A 20,645-nucleotide genomic window follows, 5' to 3' on the forward strand; every position below is an offset into this window, starting at 1 on the left:
ACTAGTCCATACGTTAGGTTGCACTGCTCATGTGTGACCGCTGGGCCGTGCGATTTTATTTTATTTTTTTTTTTCAATTGTGCCGTGCGCGCTTTACCATAAATACGGTATTGCTCTCAACTGTGTCCTGCCCACTGCCTGCCCATCAACCAACTCAGCGTATGAAAGTCCAAAACGCAGAGTCGTTGCCACACCCCGACTCTGTGAGCCTCCTCGTCTCACGCGGGTGAACTACTCCTTTGCCTCTACACCTCGGAGCGATGCAGTGCTGCTGGGACCCGCGCACTCCTCCCCGTAATGTACAGCACGGGAAACAACCGCGACTGGCCCGGTAAGCTCTCGGATCAATGGGGCTGCGCTGCAGGCCTCCGACGGCGCTGGCAGGGCAACGCGCGCGGCACTTACTTGGGAGTGGGCAGCATGAGCTCACGCTGGGGAACAGCGTCCGATTAATTTGTTCAAGGGCCCGCTCCTGCACAGCCAAGAGGTCGGGCGGCCCGGAGCACCAGTCAGCCGGAGTCAGCAGGAGAGGGCACGGCGGTTCTTCGCTCCCTCGGAGGTCGCTACAACGCTAGAAGAAGCGGAGCGACTTACGCTCTGGAGACAGGTCGTGGGAGGTCTCCTGTCATCCCATCCTCGTCGCCATTGTTATGAAGACGAATGGGACTCAGGTAAGTCTTCATATAGTTTGTTTATTTAAGTAACAGGATGAAAAGACCCCCACAACTGAGGACCTTTCTGCTTCAGTCCAGAGACACCAACTGCCAAACATAGAACATTTGAGAACAACATAGAAACTTGCAGGCTGGTTCTATGACATCACAGAGCAGAGTGAACCAGATTAACATAGCATTCTAATTCATGCTTATCATGCATTACTACTCTGAATAAGCAACTTCACAACACTTATATACCCAACCTTGCCCACGATTTCATTTTCTCATAGGTTTCATTTGTTAGAAATACCTTAAGGTAGCTTTACGCTTTACGGAAAGGCTCCATAAGAAAGATGAAAAGAAAAATTCACCATGTTCTTGGATTATTTAATGTTTAAAACATGTTTCTTATAAGGACTACACAGCACACTGTTTTGTTCTTCTTAAAAACTCATTCTGAAAGGTATAACTGTATGTGAGAACAACATGGAGATTCCTGAGCAGCATGATGGGTGACATGATGCAGACGTGCCAACAACTATAGACCTAAAGTTTAATATTACCAAAGTACATGTTCATTGTAAATCTTGTTTATAAACACGATTTTTTGATTTTCCAGTTGGAGCAAAGACATATAACTGATTTGGGGAACCCACTCTAGAGCACATGACATATAACTGCCTGTGGGAAAAACATGGAGATTCCAAGTTGATTGAGTGGCCTTGGGCTTTTTTGCTCCTGATACCGAATGCCAGCCTAAACTGGAACTGTAGCGCTTGAAACTGAACGGCATGTCTTTTGGTATGAGTGAAATGCCTTCCAGGTGAACACTGTTGGGTCAATTACATTGGGCAGCAATTTTTTCATTCACAACCTTGTGCCTTTCCACAGACTAGGTGGGTCGAGGTTGTGAAACAGCTTGATGGGTGAACCAACTTTCAGTCAAAGGTGATGTGGTGGCATTCCCAGGGGGTCGAGTGCGTTGAGGAATTCTGTTGGATAGTTTATGGCTTTGTCTGCATCCACCACCGTTTCACTTGAGCTGTACTCAGTAACTGTATCCGGGAGCATATCCTGAATCTGATAATTAATTTCACTGACAGAATCATTTTTTAGCAGCAAGGATGGCTCGTTCACACAGCCACTCTTGATTTTTATTAAAAAATCACTACAACTATAATGACCAGACTGAATAAGATACACTACTAAAATGCAACAGACTGAATCACTAAGCACTACTATAATATACTTCACACTGAATCTCAAAGCACTAGTTAAATTCTCAGCAGAGGCTCTAATAACACTTTAGCACTATTCGTAAGAGAGTAACAGAAATGCCTGTAACACCTCTTTATCTAGCTACAACTTGGAAATGTCTGGAATGCTACCTGCCTTCACCTTCGCCTCTTAGGTCTATTTGCCTCCCATACACCTCGCCTCCCACCTCTCATACGCCTTTGAACTAATCCAAAAGTAACTGTCAGAGTCTGCACAGAAAAAAAGCTACAATAAGGCCTATTGATTTAAATAATTAAAACGTCTATAAGGATCATTCAAATTGTACACACATAAAGGCTTTCCCCTACAAACAAGAGGGACACCAAAGCAAGCTTTTACAATAACCACTTGGACAACAGAGGAATAGAAGGTTGAGATTTAGAAACACATCACACAGTTCCAGTGAGTATAGCAGTGAAGCGGATCTACCAACTCTGTCACCTCTCAAATTTAAAGGATTGTGTGCAACTGTAAAAAATCCTAGGATGTCGTCCCTTATTCCTTAGGGGGAGCCTGTTCCCATGGGGCCAGGGAGGTGAGGCTGCTACCCGGTAGTCCCCCAGGGGGTGATATTCATTGGGTGGATCTCATGGGGAGGGATTTTCCCCTATGGAATTAGGGACATCCATCTGGGGAGAACACAGTATCCAAAATACCTTCACTAATGTAAACCTACCATGTTGTCCCATGTATCTGTCAGGTTCAAACAGAACAAAATGCTGGGATGAGGAAGAAGCTAACATATCTCAGAGGGATTACTGAGATAGGTACTGGGACGAGGAGGAGGTGCAGAGTCACAAAGAGCACTTCTGACAAGAAAAATGTGCCTTCTACTGGTTTGAGAATGCTCATTGGAGAAACCACAGTAGACATCGAAGAAGGACTCAAGGATCTGAGCTCTCCCCGGAGAACCATGAGATTCAAGGTCAGCCTGAGGGAAGAAGAAGAATCTTTTTGGGAAGCTGCCCGGGAGTCAGAGGCATTGCCAGTTGTCCTGTCATGGTAAGACTGAATGGAGCACACCAGAAGCAGGCTGACTATGCACCGTGGAGAGGATGCATTGCCAGTACAGCAGGACACACTTCAGAGCCGCCGCAGCACCTGCAGAAGGCAGAGCGCAAAAAGAGACATCCCTTTCCGCTCGACAATTGGCAGACAGGCCAGAGAGCTGGAGAAATAGAAACCAAGTTGTGAAGTAAGCCATTGAATTGTGCAGAAATGGAGAGAGCCCCCAGCTGCCCAGCTTTCATTGCTGCAGAGCCGCAGCAGCCAGCAAGGAACCATGCGAGAGAGAGAACATGGGAGACCAAACAGAGCTGCAGGAGCACTCTGTGTAGGTAGAGAAGACCCAGAAAGGAGCCCAGAGGTACCAGGGTTATTGGTGGAAGCCAGAAGGACACAGGAAGCCCAATAAACAGGGTCTGGGACCCATTTTGAAATACAGAGATTGCCTTAAGTAAATGGAGCCAAGAGAATACCTGGCAGGATAGTGAACCAGGTATAACAGTGGCAACCTGTGAGGAATCAAGAAGGGGCTGGGATTCACCAACAAGGGAGAAGGAGATTACTAACCCTCTCCTTCATTGCAATACCTGGCAGGTGAGTAAACCAGGTCTGCCTGAGCAGGTGAAGAGAAACATTCGGGTCTGGGATCCTCACCTACAGAACTGTGTAAACCATGCAGAGAAGCCAGAGGAAGGCAGTCATTCCCACTGGTATTGGTGAATGGTGCAAATATATGAGAAAGGCCAAGGGAAGGGAGTCTTTCCTCCTGGCACTACAAACTGCATTAAAAATCCTGGGAAAGGCCAGGGGACGGAAGTCATTACCCCTGGCATTACAAACTGCATTGACAAGCTGGACAACGGCCCGGGCAACATAGTCGATCCCTCCAGCCTTTCTGAGCTGTGTCAAAGAGCCTGAAAGAGAGCAGTGGAAGGAAGCCATACCCCTGGGTGTTGTATACCGGAAAGCCAAGAAATATCAGAGGATGGATGCCATATCCGTTGATGGTGTGCCTCATGGAGCAAAGCCAAAGGATGGCCAGGGAAGGGAGTCATTCCCTTGGCACTGCAGAAGCAATGATGCCAAGATAACTGGAGCAGAGAGGCATTCCACAGGAACCCAATAGTGGAATTATCTATTGAAAATAAGGAATGGTGTTTGAGTTGGAATTGTACTCTTTTGATTTAAAGTGAGAACTTTACAACACCACGAGCTGGAACTTTGTTTTGCAGCCCTGAAAGGAAATGAGACCTGGAGATGGGAGTTATTCACACAGGCAAAGTGCCCACATACAGTTGGAACTATAGAACATTATCCAGAGGAAGGGAGTCATTCCTCTGGACCAAGAGAACCCCTTTCTCTGTATTCGGTATTCTTAGTTACAAAGAAGTAGGCATTATGACACATGACAGTGGACTCTTTTGATTTACTTGGGCAGTATCTTTAGTTCCTTAGTTGAGGCAGGGAAACCCTGCTTAAATTAAGGGAGAGGTGGATTTCCTTTTTATTTTACTAAATAGTCTATGCCAACATGCTGCAACCTGTTTGTTAGGCTCCTCCATCTGCATCCTTACACAGCTCACTCACTGCATACCATGCCATGGAATCAACTCTGCACTCTCTGTCCTGTCGATTGCAGACATTTCCATAATTGCACATTTCACCTCTTCCCTTCAAGTAAGTTGTGGCATTACATTTCTCACTATTGTTAGGTTGAGAAAAATTCATGTATAATCCTGTGCAGAGATTAATTCAACATCTGCATTGTGCCCTGAAATATGGAGGAATCTGTAATATGCATGTAGTGTTACAACAAAATATGCTGGAAAAAGTGGCTGCCAAACATGGTGTTAGGCAGAATAATATACAGTACCCTTTGGGAACACTACACACAATTAAGACTACAAGTGTAAGTACAAATTCACCTTTGGTACAAGCCTGTACTACACAGTAAAGTAGTAGCGATGGCTGAGCGGCCAGACTTATCTCAAGAGTAAAGTGAGCAGTACAAGAAGTTACTCAAAGGACAGCAATTACTATGGTTCAAAGAAACACTGATACAAGGTTTCTGAGTAAACGAATATACATTTATTTACACCATCAGTTATAAAACAGTTTGCTATAATAAAACAGCAGAATTCACAGTCTTAATACATTACAACAACACCCAATCATTTCTTGACAAGTTAAGCTCAAAATCAAGTGTGAGCAAAATGGCACTCCAGCAATTTAAAAGAGGAGGAAAGACAAGGTTATTCAAAATCAACAACACCAACAAGTGATAGGCAGGGCAATATAGACAAGGCTTACTACAACTAGGATTCAAGTCAATAGGCCTGGGCCAATGTTAATGGTTCAGAGTCTTTGCAGAGGATCACAGAGTTCAGAGTAGTTTGCGGTTAAGTCTTTGCCAAGAGTTCAAAACGAAGTTGGTCGAAGGAAAAGTTAGTCAAAGGAGAAGAGAAGGACAAGCCTTCGGAGAGGCGAAAGATTTCAAGCACTTTCACCGCGGTCGGATGGAACGAACGACTGGATTTGCACAGTACCTTAAATGAAGAAGAATGCTGTATCTGAGGCGGTTGTTCCTGGCAGTTCCTGCAGGCTCACGGTTCCTGAAGCGACTGTCGTGGTGACAAGAAGGAGGAAGACTGGAGGGTCCTGCACTGCCCAGGGAAGAAGCCAGCAGCAGAGCAAAGCATTGAATAAAAGGTCTGCTCCTTAAAACCCAAACAGGTTCCGTTACTCCTGGCTATCCGGTTCAATGTAGCAATGCACAGCAAATTCGACCAGGAGAGGAAAGCCGGCGGTTGGTGTTTGGCAAGCTGGTTGGTCCCACCAAGCTCAATGGAAGAAGATTCCTTGCAGATCTTCTCTGTTGTCAGAGTTTCAGGCAATTCGGACCTGCAGCAGGGCTTCACCGGGATGTCCAGTAGTTGCAGCAGTCGTCTTCCTTCAGCTCCTCATTGGTTCTCTCATTACAGAGGCGACTCTGCCTTCCAAGTCCCAGAGACCTGCTTTTAAGCAGTATTCCCCCATTCACACAGCCTGGCTGTCAATCACACATCAGGGTGGCTGTCCTGGCAAGACAGCCATCTAGCCAATAAAACTAGAGTGTGACTTGGGTCTCCAAGGAGACCCTGTGCAGGGGGCCTCAAACCCCTCCCTTACAGCCTGTCCACCCAGACACTTCTGTGCAGAAGCGCGCCAAAGGACTGTGAACAAAGGAACCAAACCTGGTTTGGTGCGCAGAGTAAAACACGAGAAAGACCTTTACAAAAAGAAATGGTGAATTAACCCGACCGGAACCAAATAAAAATAAATGGGGTCCAGCAGGTTAGAGATTGAGGCTACCACCATAGCCTCTAACGTAAACGAGGCTATTTTCATAGCTTGTGGTAGAATAAAAATGGTAGATATCACTGCCACCTGCCAAATCTTAGAGAAAGGGGAACGAAATAATGTTCCATGAGAATCAGACAAAAAGGGATATCTATTAACCCTTCCAGTACTCTATTGGAAGATAGGTTGTACTGGGTCTGTACATTTAAAAAGACTAGTAAAGTCAATGGCAACTTTACATGATCTGGAAGACAGTAGACAGTCCCAGAAAATGGAGTTTAAAGTGGGAAGTCCAAAAAGACAACCCTGTGTCACGTCACTGAAGGTGCTATGTGGCACACAGTAAAACGATGATGCCTATGGAGTGTGTGAGATTTCATAGCCCATGAGCACAAATGTAAAACACAATGAAAATGAAAAACTTCAAAGCCCAAAAATATAGCACAACTTTTGAGTGACTCAACAGGTAAGGGCAATTAGCCATTTTGGAGAATTCTCCCTAACACATGGTAACTGTGGGAATTCATGTATTTGTATTTTAAAATAAAACATATAACAGAGACTGCCCATCTTTACAAGTGTCAACCATCCACTGATAACGTATTGGCTATCACCAAACGACATGAGCACGCCTGTGATAAGTGAGTGAACTAAAGAATATGGAAATGCTGTCTGACCATAAACACGAAATGTAAGCATTTCAGAACTACAGAACTACATAGTTCCCCAAATCAACTTTAAGAATGATGAAAAGAATGACCCTTCAGGATTTATGCAGACAAAAAGCGAACGCAAGTTTCACATGGCTACATTTTGTAAAGTAGTGTTAACCAATAAGGATGTGGATCTAGCCAGTGAAAATGAAGACGTGGTATAAGCAGTGTGCAATAAGGCCAGTGGTGGGGAAGAAGGTAGTCTCAGACCCAAAGCATGCATCAGTGGGAGGCATGTTGCCATGATGATCCACTGCAGGGTTTAGTATTTATTGACATTTAGTATTTATTGATATTTGTATAGTTCTTTGGCCAAAGCACTCAACACACTTTCATATAAGGTCCAAACATGCATTAAACAGGTGATATAAAACAATCAGGTAACAGAGCCAAACAAGGAATACATTATTAGGAAGAGCAGGAAGCAAATCATTTTTCAAGGCTGCAAATAAGAGCAGTAGAGCAGTTGGAGAGCGAATGAACAATGGAAGAAAGTTCCGATGTTTTGGAGCCCCTAGGGAGAATGAGCAAAATTGAGAAGAGGCACAGTGATACCTAAGAACTGATAGACGATGATGAGATTGAGAGCAAAGAGCATGATGAGGAGGGTATAGTGTAAGCAGTGAGGAAAGACAGGATGTAGCAAAGCCATGGATGCACATATAAACAATGCAGAGGTAATGGAAAAGGAGATGAGAGTCAAACAATAGAAGGGAAAAATAGTGAGGAGAGGATGACATTTACAATTAAGAACATTGTGGCAAAAAGAAATAAGGCGAATGGCTGAGTTATATAGACTGAACAAAAAAGATGAGTTAGTGAGACCAACCAGGATAGCTGAACAGTAATCAAGATGGGAAGAAGAATAAACAAGTGATGAGATGTTTGATATCATGACAAGAAAGAAAATCTTGAGTGTAACAAGTAACAAATAATGACAAACACGAGCAGTGTTGGAGATGTGCACAGGGAAAGAGAGAGAGAGAGAAGCCAAATATGATGCTTACATTGCAAATAGTTGAGGGATATGAAAGAATGGTGAGAGGAAAGGATAAGTGTGGATGATGGGGGGATAGAATATGCATGAAAGAAGAGGACTTCAGTTTTGGTGGGGTTGAGTTTAGGAAAGTGAGAGTGTATATAGGTTTATACGCAGAGAAACACATGAAACAGTACAATAAGGAGATTCAGTGAAAGAGTTGTCTGCATAGAATTTTCTTGCCTTTAATATATTGTCCCTGCTCGTCTGTGTCCGCCCTGATGACTGCAGGTTTTCCACGCATTATTAGTGTATAAATACATAAATAAATAAATAGAAGTGGCAGGAGAGATTGAAGAACACATGAGTCGAGAGAGGAATAGCTTACAGTGAGAAGGAAAGTGGGGCAGGTACAGAACCCTTTGGAACACCGTATTTAAGGGGACGGTCAGGGAACATTTACTGAACCCATGAGACGGCCGAGTAATGAGAGAGATTAGAGTGAAAGTAGAGCAGTTTGGGCCCAGAGAAACAAAGGGAGGTGAGAGATTAAAACAGAGTAGCACAATTTACTCTGTCAAAGGTTTCAAATAAATGAAGAACAATCAGAATATAATGTCATGGTGTGCTGAATGTAGAGAGTTGGAGAAATGAAGAAGAGTGGTTTCAGTGGCGTGAGATGGCCATAAGGTAGATTGCAAGAGTGGAAGTAAAGAGTGGAGGTTTAGATGCGAAGAAACCTGGGTATCTACCTCCCTTTGCATCAACTTGGTAAGATAGGGAAGGAGTGAAATAGGGCAAAGACTAGTTGTTATTGTAGGCAGAAAATATGTTTTTTCAGTATCCAAATGACCAATGTATGTTTAAAAGACAAAATTACATGGACAGAAGAAAGAGAAAGATTACAGAGGCAGGTCATGTAGGGGAGGAGTTGTGGATAAATAGGAGGAATCAGAGACAATGGAAGAGGATTGCAGAGCGATGCCATAGCATCAGCATGAAGTAAGAAAGCAACAATTTCAGTCAGTAAGAGTAATGAGGGATGATGCAGAAAGTGGAAACTTTAGGAATTAAATAATCCGAAAAGTAGGTAGATGAGAGAGAAAAAAGTAGAGATGGATTAGGAGGCTAAGAGGAATGAATGATGTTGAGCGGTTCGAAAAGACAGCAAAGAATATGGTAGAGAGAAACAATGTGGGAATAATAGTGTATTTAACATGAAGTAGAACTGTATGAAAGAAAGAATGAAGAGAAGAGGGATTGACAAGGTCATTAAGAGATTGATATTTATATAATGAATGCTCAGGATTATTAAGGGAGGAACTCAGGGTACAAAGAGAAGATAAAAAGCAAAGGTTAAGGGGGTCTACGGGAAGGGTGAAATGTTCTAGTCAGTTACTGACAATCAAGAGAGGAAATAAGATTAGTGTGATAGGGGCACAGAGTTCATTAGCTGAAAAAGACACATGTATCAATAGAAAGGATGGATGAGGCGAGAGATAAAAGGAATGAAATGTCAAAAGAGTGCAGGTCAAAACCAAGGAAGTAATCGGACGAAGGAATAGGAAATAGAAAAGCAGTAAATATAGGGGATTAAGAAACAAGAAGATGGTCTAATGAATAAAGAAGATTTGAAGTAACAGGGGCATCCAGTGAGAAAGAAGAGAAGGTAAGATCAAGAGAGGATCCAGAGATATGAGTGGAAGGGGAAGGAATGTGTCCAAGAGGAAAAAAGTCAAGAGAGAAATTATAGGAAAGGAAGAATGAGCAGAGGTGAGATTGAATGTTAAAGTTACCAAGGAGAAGAAAAGGAGAAGCGGTAAGCAGGAGTGTGGAAAGAAGAGAATCCAGGTCCTTGTAACATTTTACTAGAGGATCAGGAGGTCTGTTTAAGATGAGAAAAAAGGGTAGGAAATAATGCTTTGAAGTGATATTCAAAGGAAGAAAGAAAAATGAAGTAGGTGAGCAGGAGAAGGGGAAAGGGTCCAGGAAGACTGATAGAGAATACCAACATCACTGCCTTTGCCATGTTGACGGGGAGTGTTAGATACATTTGTGTCACGTTAAATACACTCTAGTGCCAATTGAACATTTTCAAGACTATAGGCCTCCTCACGGGGTCGGAGGTAAAACCTGCCGGTAAGTGGCGGGTTACTCTCAACCCCATAACTCTGTTTCCGCCGCCTGACATTCCGGTGCCACTGGGATATCGGAAGCAGCAACAGAATGGTAAATCTGAATGGTAAATCAGAATGGTAAATCCCCATTCTGTTGCTGCACTCCATCCCATAGGACTCTATGGGAATGGGGACAGTGAAGCACTGGCACCGTTGTTCTTCTGTGAAAACACTGCCGGTCGGGGCCTGAACTCCCGGCAGGTTAGGCCTGCTCAGAGTACCGTGCCCCTGCTGTGAGACTTGTAGTTTAGCAGTCCAGAAAGGGTACTGTTACGTTGCTACCGGCACCCGTATACCGGAAGCCATATATCTGCAAACATCAAACTAAAGTGGCTTGATAATAAACCCGTCACAGATTAAGAATATGTATAGATCAAATTGGCTGGTTTTGAAATGATACGTTTTAAGAGTAGATGTTGAAATGCAGGAGGGAAAGTGTGTGCGTCACAAAATGGGGCCCCACCATTATTTGGGTGGTTGCATCAAAAAAAAAGATTTTTAATTAAACTGGACCCCAACGTCATATGTAACCGCTTTCAAAATCAGGGGTCACTAAAGTATAAAAAGCTGTATGTTTGTACAGTTCACAAATTGTTACAGTTAATGCGTTCCCTTGTACAGTGTTTCTGATGTAATACATTACCTGTTCCACTGTACACTGTTTTACTTACATGTATAACTAAGGCAATGATGTTCCTGAAACAAATAAAAATGTAAATGAACAGCTTTTTGTATGCTCACATGAACTTACCTGACTAGATGCTCCTAAAATGAATGTATTTGGTGTGTCCCAAAAACGGGGACACAATCCCTTATGAGTTAAAATATGTATCCCACAGCTGTCAATCTCCAGGGCACAGCGTTCATGGTTGAGCCCCTTGGTGGCTTTTAATCAAACAAATCTGTCTCCTGAGCAGAGCTGAGTGTACCTTTCATTCATAAGGACTGCTGCCCACCTCTGTCCTGGCATCTCCTCGCGAGTCCCACCCTAGGCATTTGCTGCACTCACATGTAGCCCTCACCATGGAAGAAGATCTTCCTTTATTAGCATAGAACCCGTGGTAAAAGAGAGAAGAGAGAAGAGAAAACAGCAGACTGTAGCCCTTGCAGCCATTGCATCCTGCCTGACGAGTGAGGTGTTCCCCTGTTCACTGCAGGGAGCAAGGAGTGAAAGGACAGCTTTGGCTGTTCGCTGCCCGGTCAAGAACTTGGTTGTTTATCCTGTTTGTTGACTGCTTCCTCATTTTCATATTGTGCTAAGGTAGGCATGTACAAAATGAATCTGGGTTCCTGGAGCTCTAACATATTACAGCGTGCTGGAAGCCATGCACCTAGCAAAGAACATACTACCTTCCTAGAGGCCTGGAATTGGCCATAACAACAGGCGAACAGCCTTACCCTGTGGAAGGCCCCAGTGCCCCTACAGAACACTTGATCTATGCTGTGTGTTGCATAGAAAGAAAATACTCACTACACCGTCTGGCTCTCTGAGCAGCATTTTGCATGGCACAAGTAATCGATAGAAAAACAAGTCCACTGTATCTCCTCCAACAGTCTGGCGGCCGGTTGCTCCCTTAAGCGGTAGGTTTCCGTGGTTTACCTGTGTCCTTATCAGCATTTTAGATGCTATAGAGATCGAATCATTTCTCTTGGGAGGCATAACGCTCTGGCTTGCACTCCTCAATACCCAGTTATAATGGAAAACATGGTGAGGGAGCGTTTCTTCTAGCTTCAAAATGTAAAATTTGAGCAGGCCTTCCTTCTGCTTACTTTTTCCAGTCCTGTAAAGCGTGGGTGTGCCCTCTAACATACCGAGAACCAGGAGCAGGCCTGTATGCTTCCTGGCTGTTCCATTCCATTTTGTTTATATTTATATCAAAAACAACTAGAAAGCATAAGAGGCCCTGCCATTTCTCTATAACAAGTAGTGGCTGGAATGCTAATACATGCTGAAGATTATAAACCTCATTGCCCTGGTAAATTAGTCCACAGGGGATCAGCTCCATCAATGTAATTTAAAACAGAGGTCTCACTCCCATGTGGGCAATATATAAGTGGCCCACACTATCAGGCAGGGTTAGATACACAAAGAACTCCATCTTCCCTACCCATGCTTTACTGGAACTGGGAAGAATAAAATATAGAAACGAGGACAATATTTCTTTATTTGCATCTACTAATGCACTGCACCCTTAGTGGCTTAGACTAACAGTCAGCAGGTCCATTAAATCACCACCTGTCTCCTAGTAAGCACAGAGTAGAAAAGAGAAGGAAGTGGGGTTAGCTCTGAAAGGCCTCTTTGAGCCTCAGTCTTTGTGTACTAATAAAGGTCCTGAATGCTTACTCTGCCTGTCAGCCATGCTTAGCCCATCCCTATGTCTTCCAACCAACTATATACTGCTCCATGTGGAATTAATGTGCAGCCCCTATAAGAGGAAAACACCAAAGAAGAAGGAAGTTTGAAACAAATGAAAGAAGTCATAGTAGACTGCTACAGGCCCTATATTGCCAAAACCCAGAAGGAGGAAGATACAGGTAGTAAGCTACCCCAAATCCTCCAATTTATGTTTAGCCACCTCATGACACAGAACAATGCCTCTGGCACATAAAGCCAGGAGAAGGAAGCAAGTGGCCTGCATTACTAGCAGATTTCATCAAGTTTGCTGCTACTAGATAAATCAGCTCTTTCAGTTCTCACCACAAATCCTGTACCTTACGATAACCATATTATGTATTTATTGAAAATGTTTTTCATCACTGACCCTACCCAGATTGATTTGGAGCACCTTAAACGGTTAAAAAGTAAAAAAGGTTGGAGGAGAATCAGAAGTTACAAAATGTTTTTAGTGTAGGATAGAACGATTAGGATAGAAAAGTGTTAACAGGGGAGATGGAGGGCTGGAATTATGTGGGGGAAACAGATATGTTTGGAGGCTCTTTCTGAAAGTGGTGATGGAGGGTGCAGTGCAGATGTGAAGAGGGTGTCAAATACCCTGTGTGCCCACTCAGTAAATGTTTGCTTTTTTGTGCATTTTAGCCAGCAGGGTAGAAAGAGTAAGAGATGCTGGCTTGCTTGTCTGGTGTTTGTGTGGGTGATGGGTTTGAATTTTGCATGAAGGTAAGATAGGGTTTTATGGTGGATGGCTTTGAAAACAATCCATTGTCCTTTGAAGACTATTCTTTGGGGTAGGATGAGCCAGTCCTGCTTGGGTGAGCGCTGGGGTGATGCATGAATGTTTTGGTAGGTGGAGCTTGAGTCTGGCTGCTGCATTTTGTATGGCTTGCAGGGGGTCAAGGGTGCTACCAGGGAGTTCAGTAAGGAGAGTATTTTGCCGTAGTCCCGCTTGGAGAGAGGAAGTCTTTGACTGCAGTTTGTAAGTCATCAGGAGATAGGATGTGTCTGACCTTTCGTAGGAGGTGTAGTTGTAGATTGCATGCATTGGTGACAGCAGTGGTTTGGTGAGTTAAGGAATGGTTGGGGTCAATGGGGAAGCCAATGGATTTGACAGACTTGGAGAGGGATATTCATGGGCTGTCCGTGCTGGTCTCTTTGATCCAGGGGGTGAGTTTAGGTTTGTGCTGTGTGGGGCTGATAAGGAATTGTTAAATTTTGGAAGGGTTGTGCTTGAGGAAGTGGGTGGCAATCCAGGTGGTGATGCTTGAGAGACAGCTTTTGAGAATGTGGAGTTGTTAGAGAGATGAGATTTTGAAGTGTATTCATGTGTCATCTGCGTATTGGTAGACATTTATGTTCTGTGTGCTAAGGGTGCATCCAATCGATTCAACATATACCAACATCAGAGGGCGCAGAAGCTCGGCTGCCTGACCCGATGTCTCCCAACACCAGGCTGAATCAAACTTCATAATTCAGTATTTAAAGCAAATTCATACTGTCTCAGTCTCCGCTCTTGCGCTTTTACCTTCTGAACACGTCTGGAACAAGTTTCACCACGATTTGGAACCCCCATCTAGTTCTGCGACCACCTCTTCGTTGTCGGGCCTTCCTGCTCCCATCCCAGAGCGGACGTCCTGGGCCTCTGCCGGCTGCTCTGGAGTTCCTTCAACAAACTGCCTGTTGGTGCTTTAGTCTCGAAGTCTGCTTCATGCTGGCTGTGTGCTGTGACCGCCTCCTTCGAACCTCCTCTTCCAACCTCTGCTCCGTGTGCCCCGCAGGCCTCTCTGCCGTGTCTGCCCCTTGCTGCTACGGGCTTGTCAGCTTCGGTGGGACCTTTCCGACTCTGATCCTGAGCGGGCACGCAGGGCTTTTACCTGCCGCTCTCATCTGCTTCCTGCCTCCCTCCCATCAGATGACTGCCCCACCTCCAGCGAGATCACTTCAGGGTTCCGGCCCTTCTGTGCTCTGTCAGCCCACCGTGACAGCTCCCGCCCGGACTCCAAGCAAATTGTTCTACATACTGTTTGACTGGTTTATTCATATACATTGTTGACTTGCTTCTACTATTTCAAGTTCGATGTATTTTTGTTGTTAAACTATAAAGCGCTTTGGATTAAAGCGCTATATAAAAACAATAGATACAAATACATATATAGGTTGAAGAGGCTGGAAGCAGTGAGTAGAGGAATCTCGTGGGACCCCGTACTAGACCGGGGTGGAGTTGGATCGAAAAGGGGGTATGGAGACAAAGTGTGTCCAGTCAGTAAGAAAGGAGGTTAACCAGGATAGGGCGGTGCCTGAGATTTTCAGCCTGTGGGATAGGATGTTGAGTAGAATGATGTGTTCAAGGGTTAAAAGCTGCAGAGATTTTGATAAGCACAAGGAGTGCTGTGTGCCCTTTGTCAGTGATTTTGTGGTAGACATCGAGGATGTAAAGTGTAGCAGTCGCAGGGCAGTGTCCAGGTCGAAAGCCATATTGGAAGGGGTTGAGTACATTGCTTGCCAGGTATCATAGGCTAGTGATGGGGCAGTCATTTTTGGGAAGTCTGGGATCAGAAGGTGATGTGTCCAGTTTTGAGAGCAGAGGGAATATTACCATGTGATAGACAGGAGTTGATGATATTGAGCTAGTGTGGACCGAGCGTGGAGATGCAATTGATGCAACTTGAGGTGGACAAACATCATTGGGGAAGTCTGCAGGTTTTGTTTTGTTAGTAAGGGTGATGATGATGTCTGTATCAATGGGGTGGTAGGCGTCCCATTTCTTGGAATGTTTGGGAGCAGGGATGGGAGCGGGAGAGCAGAGAGGAGGGCTTGCCTAATGTTGTGTATTTGGAAGCTGAAGTGGTCCATGTGGGAGTTGCATAATGCAGCGAATGCGGTGTGGAAGGTGTGGATGGTGGTTGCGAGAGGAATATGACAATGTTGAATAGTTTATGTGTCAATAGAAAGGACTATGTGCCCAGAAGCATTTCAATTCACCTCACAGATACATAAAATTCAGTGGAAATCCTACAACAGAAATTCTGAAAGAATATATACAGCTTATTTTACAATGGCATGAACAAGGGGTCTTATTGGACGAAGATAGGTCTTATCTCTGGCAGGATAAACCTCTTTTGACAACTATATATGTTTTGCCCAAAATTCATGAAGCATTTCATGACTTGCCGGAAGTGCAATCTATACTGAGTGGCATAGGGTGGATAACCGCAAATGCGTCCAAATGTATAGACCAGTTTCAGTCACTAGTGATTAAGTTATAGTCATATGTGCAGGATTCTAAACATGTTATGCAAATACCCAGTACAATCGAGTGAAAATCTTAACTGTTATCTTGCAACATCTGATATTAAGGCCTTATATACATCTATAAAGCATTTGCACATTTGACTATCATACTGCAGACATTTTTTGCTTCATATTTTTTACATTTACAATGTATTAAGGAGCTTCTAATCTTTAAAATGAATAACCACGTTTTTACCCTTAATGGGGATTTTTACAGTCACGCAAAAGGTGTAACAACGGGGGTTTCTATGTCTCCCCATTGGCTAATTTGTTCATGGCTCAGTTTGAGGAAATACATGTATTAAATAATGTTTTTGCACATCATGTTCTCAGATGGTGTCAGTATTTCGACGATATACTACTGATTTGGGCTGGAACGATCATTGAATTTACTGAGTTTAATATGAGTACATTTGGATTTTCAATTGATGGGTACAATTTATGAAAGTGAAATAACTTTTTTGTATCTTAACATATATTTAAAGTACAACTCAGTACCAATCCTGACATATCATAAAACAACTGAAGTTAACTCCAGTGTTGTGTATTCTAGCTGCCATCAGAGACACCTTAAATGCAATATTCCGATTAGTGAACTGATTAGGGTTAGACGTGACTGCAGTGAGGATCACATCTTTGAACAAGAACTTAATGTGGTGAGTAATAGATTTACCAGCAGAGACTATAGGGATCACTGTATCAAAGGAGCTATTTAGAAGATTATGAGAAAATAGAGAGAAGCACTCCTATTGGAGGGTAATAATAACAAACGGGAGAATCAGGACTCTCAGAATGTAGTGAGATCCATTACACAATTCAGTAGAGATGGTTCCCATCGTCTTAAGATTTTGAACAGACATTGGCATTTTTTACAGATGCATTCGATTTTGAGTACTCTTAGGCCTCTTAACCATCTGGTAGTATTTGGAAGGGTACCTGGTTACTGCCTTGCTCTGCCCAGGCGGGTACAGTAATATCAACAAACAAATGAGCAAGGTCAGGTAGAATTTTCTGGTGTGGAGCGACCACTGCTACAACCCTGAGTGGGTCACCCCATGTGTGGGTGGACACAGAATTCTCAAAAAACAGTTTTTCTGCACAATAGTTTTTATTTAAAGTGCAGTTGGTGTAGTAATACACTGGTATTACCAATACATAGGACATTCAACATTCAGGACGTACAGAGTGTAGTACCTGAGTTAGAACAATCAAGTAGTCAATATTTGAGACATCACATTTTTCAGTTTGTTCATTCTCTATAGGTTCCTTGGGAAGGAAGCTTAGAGACTTCAGTAGAATCATAGACAGGTAGGTAGCCCATAGGGTGTGGGCACAATCAAAATTTGAACAACAACAAATAATACATGTCAACACAACAGTGTTTCGGCCATTATGGGTTGAGCTAGGTGAGCTCTAATGGTGTAGGCCTTCATCAGGACAGGAGTGTCTTTGGAGTGGTGTGTCCTATATGGTCGAATCAGAGGAGCTCAGTGGCTCAAAGTTGAAGTGGAAAGGTCCACTTCCACAGGATGGATTCCTCATCTTGTGTCAAATGACGCGGTTGTGCCTCTCGTGAGCACGTCAAGTTGCCGAGATGGTACTTGTGGTGGTGCGTTGTCTCGGAGTGGCAGGATATTAACCATCTGGACATTGGCTAACTGCTGCACAAAATATTACTGGTTTCCATAAATGTGGATTTTGTTCTGTGTGTATGTATGCCAAAGATAAGACCTTTACATTTTCGATGCAATGGATGGATTTCTATAGTAGTACCTTTCTTAACTGCCGCAGCAAGTTTGTAGCATACAATATTGTTTGTGATAAACTATTTGTGGGTAGCACAATTCAAGAGCGTCCCTTTTGTATCAGGGAACACATGAATCCCATTAGTACGCATGGCCAAAGCAAAGCGCATCATTGGCACAACATTGGAATCAGATGCACAGACCAAAGGATGAAAGGATATAATCTTTCTGGCTATTGACCAAGGTCAAACCCTAGCAAGTGGAGAATACAGAGAAAAGACTTTCACTGCAGGGAGCAAGGAGTGTAAGGACAGCTTTGGCTGTTCGCTGCCCGGTCAAGAACTTGGTTGTTTATCCTGTTTGTTGACTGCTTCCTCATTTTCATATTGTGCTAAGGTAGGCATGTACAAAATGAATCTGGGTTCCTGGAGCTCTAACATATTACAGCGTGCTGGAAGCCATGCACCTAGCAAAGAACATACTACCTTCCTAGAGGCCTGGAATTGGCCATAACAACAGGCGAACAGCCTTACCCTGTGGAAGGCCCCAGTGCCCCTACAGAACACTTGATCTATGCTGTGTGTTGCATAGAAAGAAAATACTCACTACACCGTCTGGCTCTCTGAGCAGCATTTTGCATGGCACAAGTAATCGATAGAAAAACAAGTCCACTGTATCTCCTCCAATAGTCTAGCGGCCGGTTGCTCCCTTAAGCGGTAGGTTTCCGTGGTTTACCTGTGTCCTTATCAGCATTTTAGATGCTATAGAGATCGAATCATTTCTCTTGGGAGGCATAACGCTCTGGCTTGCACTCCTCAATACCCAGTTATAATGGAAAACATGGTGAGGGAGCGTTTCTTCTAGCTTCAAAATGTAAAATTTGAGCAGGCCTTCCTTCTGCTTACTTTTTCCAGTCCTGTAAAGCGTGGGTGTGCCCTCTAACATACCGAGAACCAGGAGCAGGCCTGTATGCTTCCTGGCTGTTCCATTCCATTTTGTTTATATTTATATCAAAAACAACTAGAAAGCATAAGAGGCCCTGCCATTTCTCTATAACAAGTAGTGGCTGGAATGCTAATACATGCTGAAGATTATAAACCTCATTGCCCTGGTAAATTAGTCCACAGGGGATCAGCTCCATCAATGTAATTTAAAACAGAGGTCTCACTCCCATGTGGGCAATATATAAGTGGCCCACACTATCAGGCAGGGTTAGATACACAAAGAACTCCATCTTCCCTACCCATGCTTTACTGGAACTGGGAAGAATAAAATATAGAAACGAGGACAATATTTCTTTATTTGCATCTACTAATGCACTGCACCCTTAGTGGCTTAGACTAACAGTCAGCAGGTCCATTAAATCACCACCTGTCTCCTAGTAAGCACAGAGTAGAAAAGAGAAGGAAGTGGGGTTAGCTCTGAAAGGCCTCTTTGAGCCTCAGTCTTTGTGTACTAATAAAGGTCCTGAATGCTTACTCTGCCTGTCAGCCATGCTTAGCCCATCCCTATGTCTTCCAACCAACTATATACTGCTCCATGTGGAATTAATGTGCAGCCCCTATAAGAGGAAAACACCAAAGAAGAAGGAAGTTTGAAACAAATGAAAGAAGTCATAGTAGACTGCTACAGGCCCTATATTGCCAAAACCCAGAAGGAGGAAGATACAGGTAGTAAGCTACCCCAAATCCTCCAATTTATGTTTAGCCACCTCATGACACAGAACAATGCCTCTGGCACATAAAGCCAGGAGAAGGAAGCAAGTGGCCTGCATTACTAGCAGATTTCATCAAGTTTGCTGCTACTAGATAAATCAGCTCTTTCAGTTCTCACCACAAATCCTGTACCTTACGATAACCATATTATGTATTTATTGAAAATGTTTTTCATCACTGACCCTACCCAGATTGATTTGGAGCACCTTAAACGGTTAAAAAGTAAAAAAGGTTGGAGGAGAATCAGAAGTTACAAAATGTTTTTAGTGTAGGATAGAACGATTAGGATAGAAAAGTGTTAACAGGGGAGATGGAGGGCTGGAATTATGTGGGGGAAACAGATATGTTTGGAGGCTCTTTCTGAAAGTGGTGATGGAGGGTGCAGTGCAGATGTGAAGAGGGTGTCAAATACCCTGTGTGCCCACTCAGTAAATGTTTGCTTTTTTGTGCATTTTAGCCAGCAGGGTAGAAAGAGTAAGAGATGCTGGCTTGCTTGTCTGGTGTTTGTGTGGGTGATGGGTTTGAATTTTGCATGAAGGTAAGATAGGGTTTTATGGTGGATGGCTTTGAAAACAATCCATTGTCCTTTGAAGACTATTCTTTGGGGTAGGATGAGCCAGTCCTGCTTGGGTGAGCGCTGGGGTGATGCATGAATGTTTTGGTAGGTGGAGCTTGAGTCTGGCTGCTGCATTTTGTATGGCTTGCAGGGGGTCAAGGGTGCTACCAGGGAGTTCAGTAAGGAGAGTATTTTGCCGTAGTCCCGCTTGGAGAGAGGAAGTCTTTGACTGCAGTTTGTAAGTCATCAGGAGATAGGATGTGTCTGACCTTTCGTAGGAGGTGTAGTTGTAGATTGCATGCATTGGTGACAGCAGTGGTTTGGTGAGTTAAGGAATGGTTGGGGTCAATGGGGAAGCCAATGGATTTGACAGACTTGGAGAGGGATATTCATGGGCTGTCCGTGCTGGTCTCTTTGATCCAGGGGGTGAGTTTAGGTTTGTGCTGTGTGGGGCTGATAAGGAATTGTTAAATTTTGGAAGGGTTGTGCTTGAGGAAGTGGGTGGCAATCCAGGTGGTGATGCTTGAGAGACAGCTTTTGAGAATGTGGAGTTGTTAGAGAGATGAGATTTTGAAGTGTATTCATGTGTCATCTGCGTATTGGTAGACATTTATGTTCTGTGTGCTAAGGGTGCATCCAATCGATTCAACATATACCAACATCAGAGGGCGCAGAAGCTCGGCTGCCTGACCCGATGTCTCCCAACACCAGGCTGAATCAAACTTCATAATTCAGTATTTAAAGCAAATTCATACTGTCTCAGTCTCCGCTCTTGCGCTTTTACCTTCTGAACACG

Source organism: Ambystoma mexicanum, chromosome 12 (genome assembly GCF_040938575.1).
Source record: "Ambystoma mexicanum isolate Mex_15411 chromosome 12, UKY_AmexF1_1, whole genome shotgun sequence".
Lineage (NCBI taxonomy): Eukaryota > Metazoa > Chordata > Amphibia > Caudata > Ambystomatidae > Ambystoma > Ambystoma mexicanum.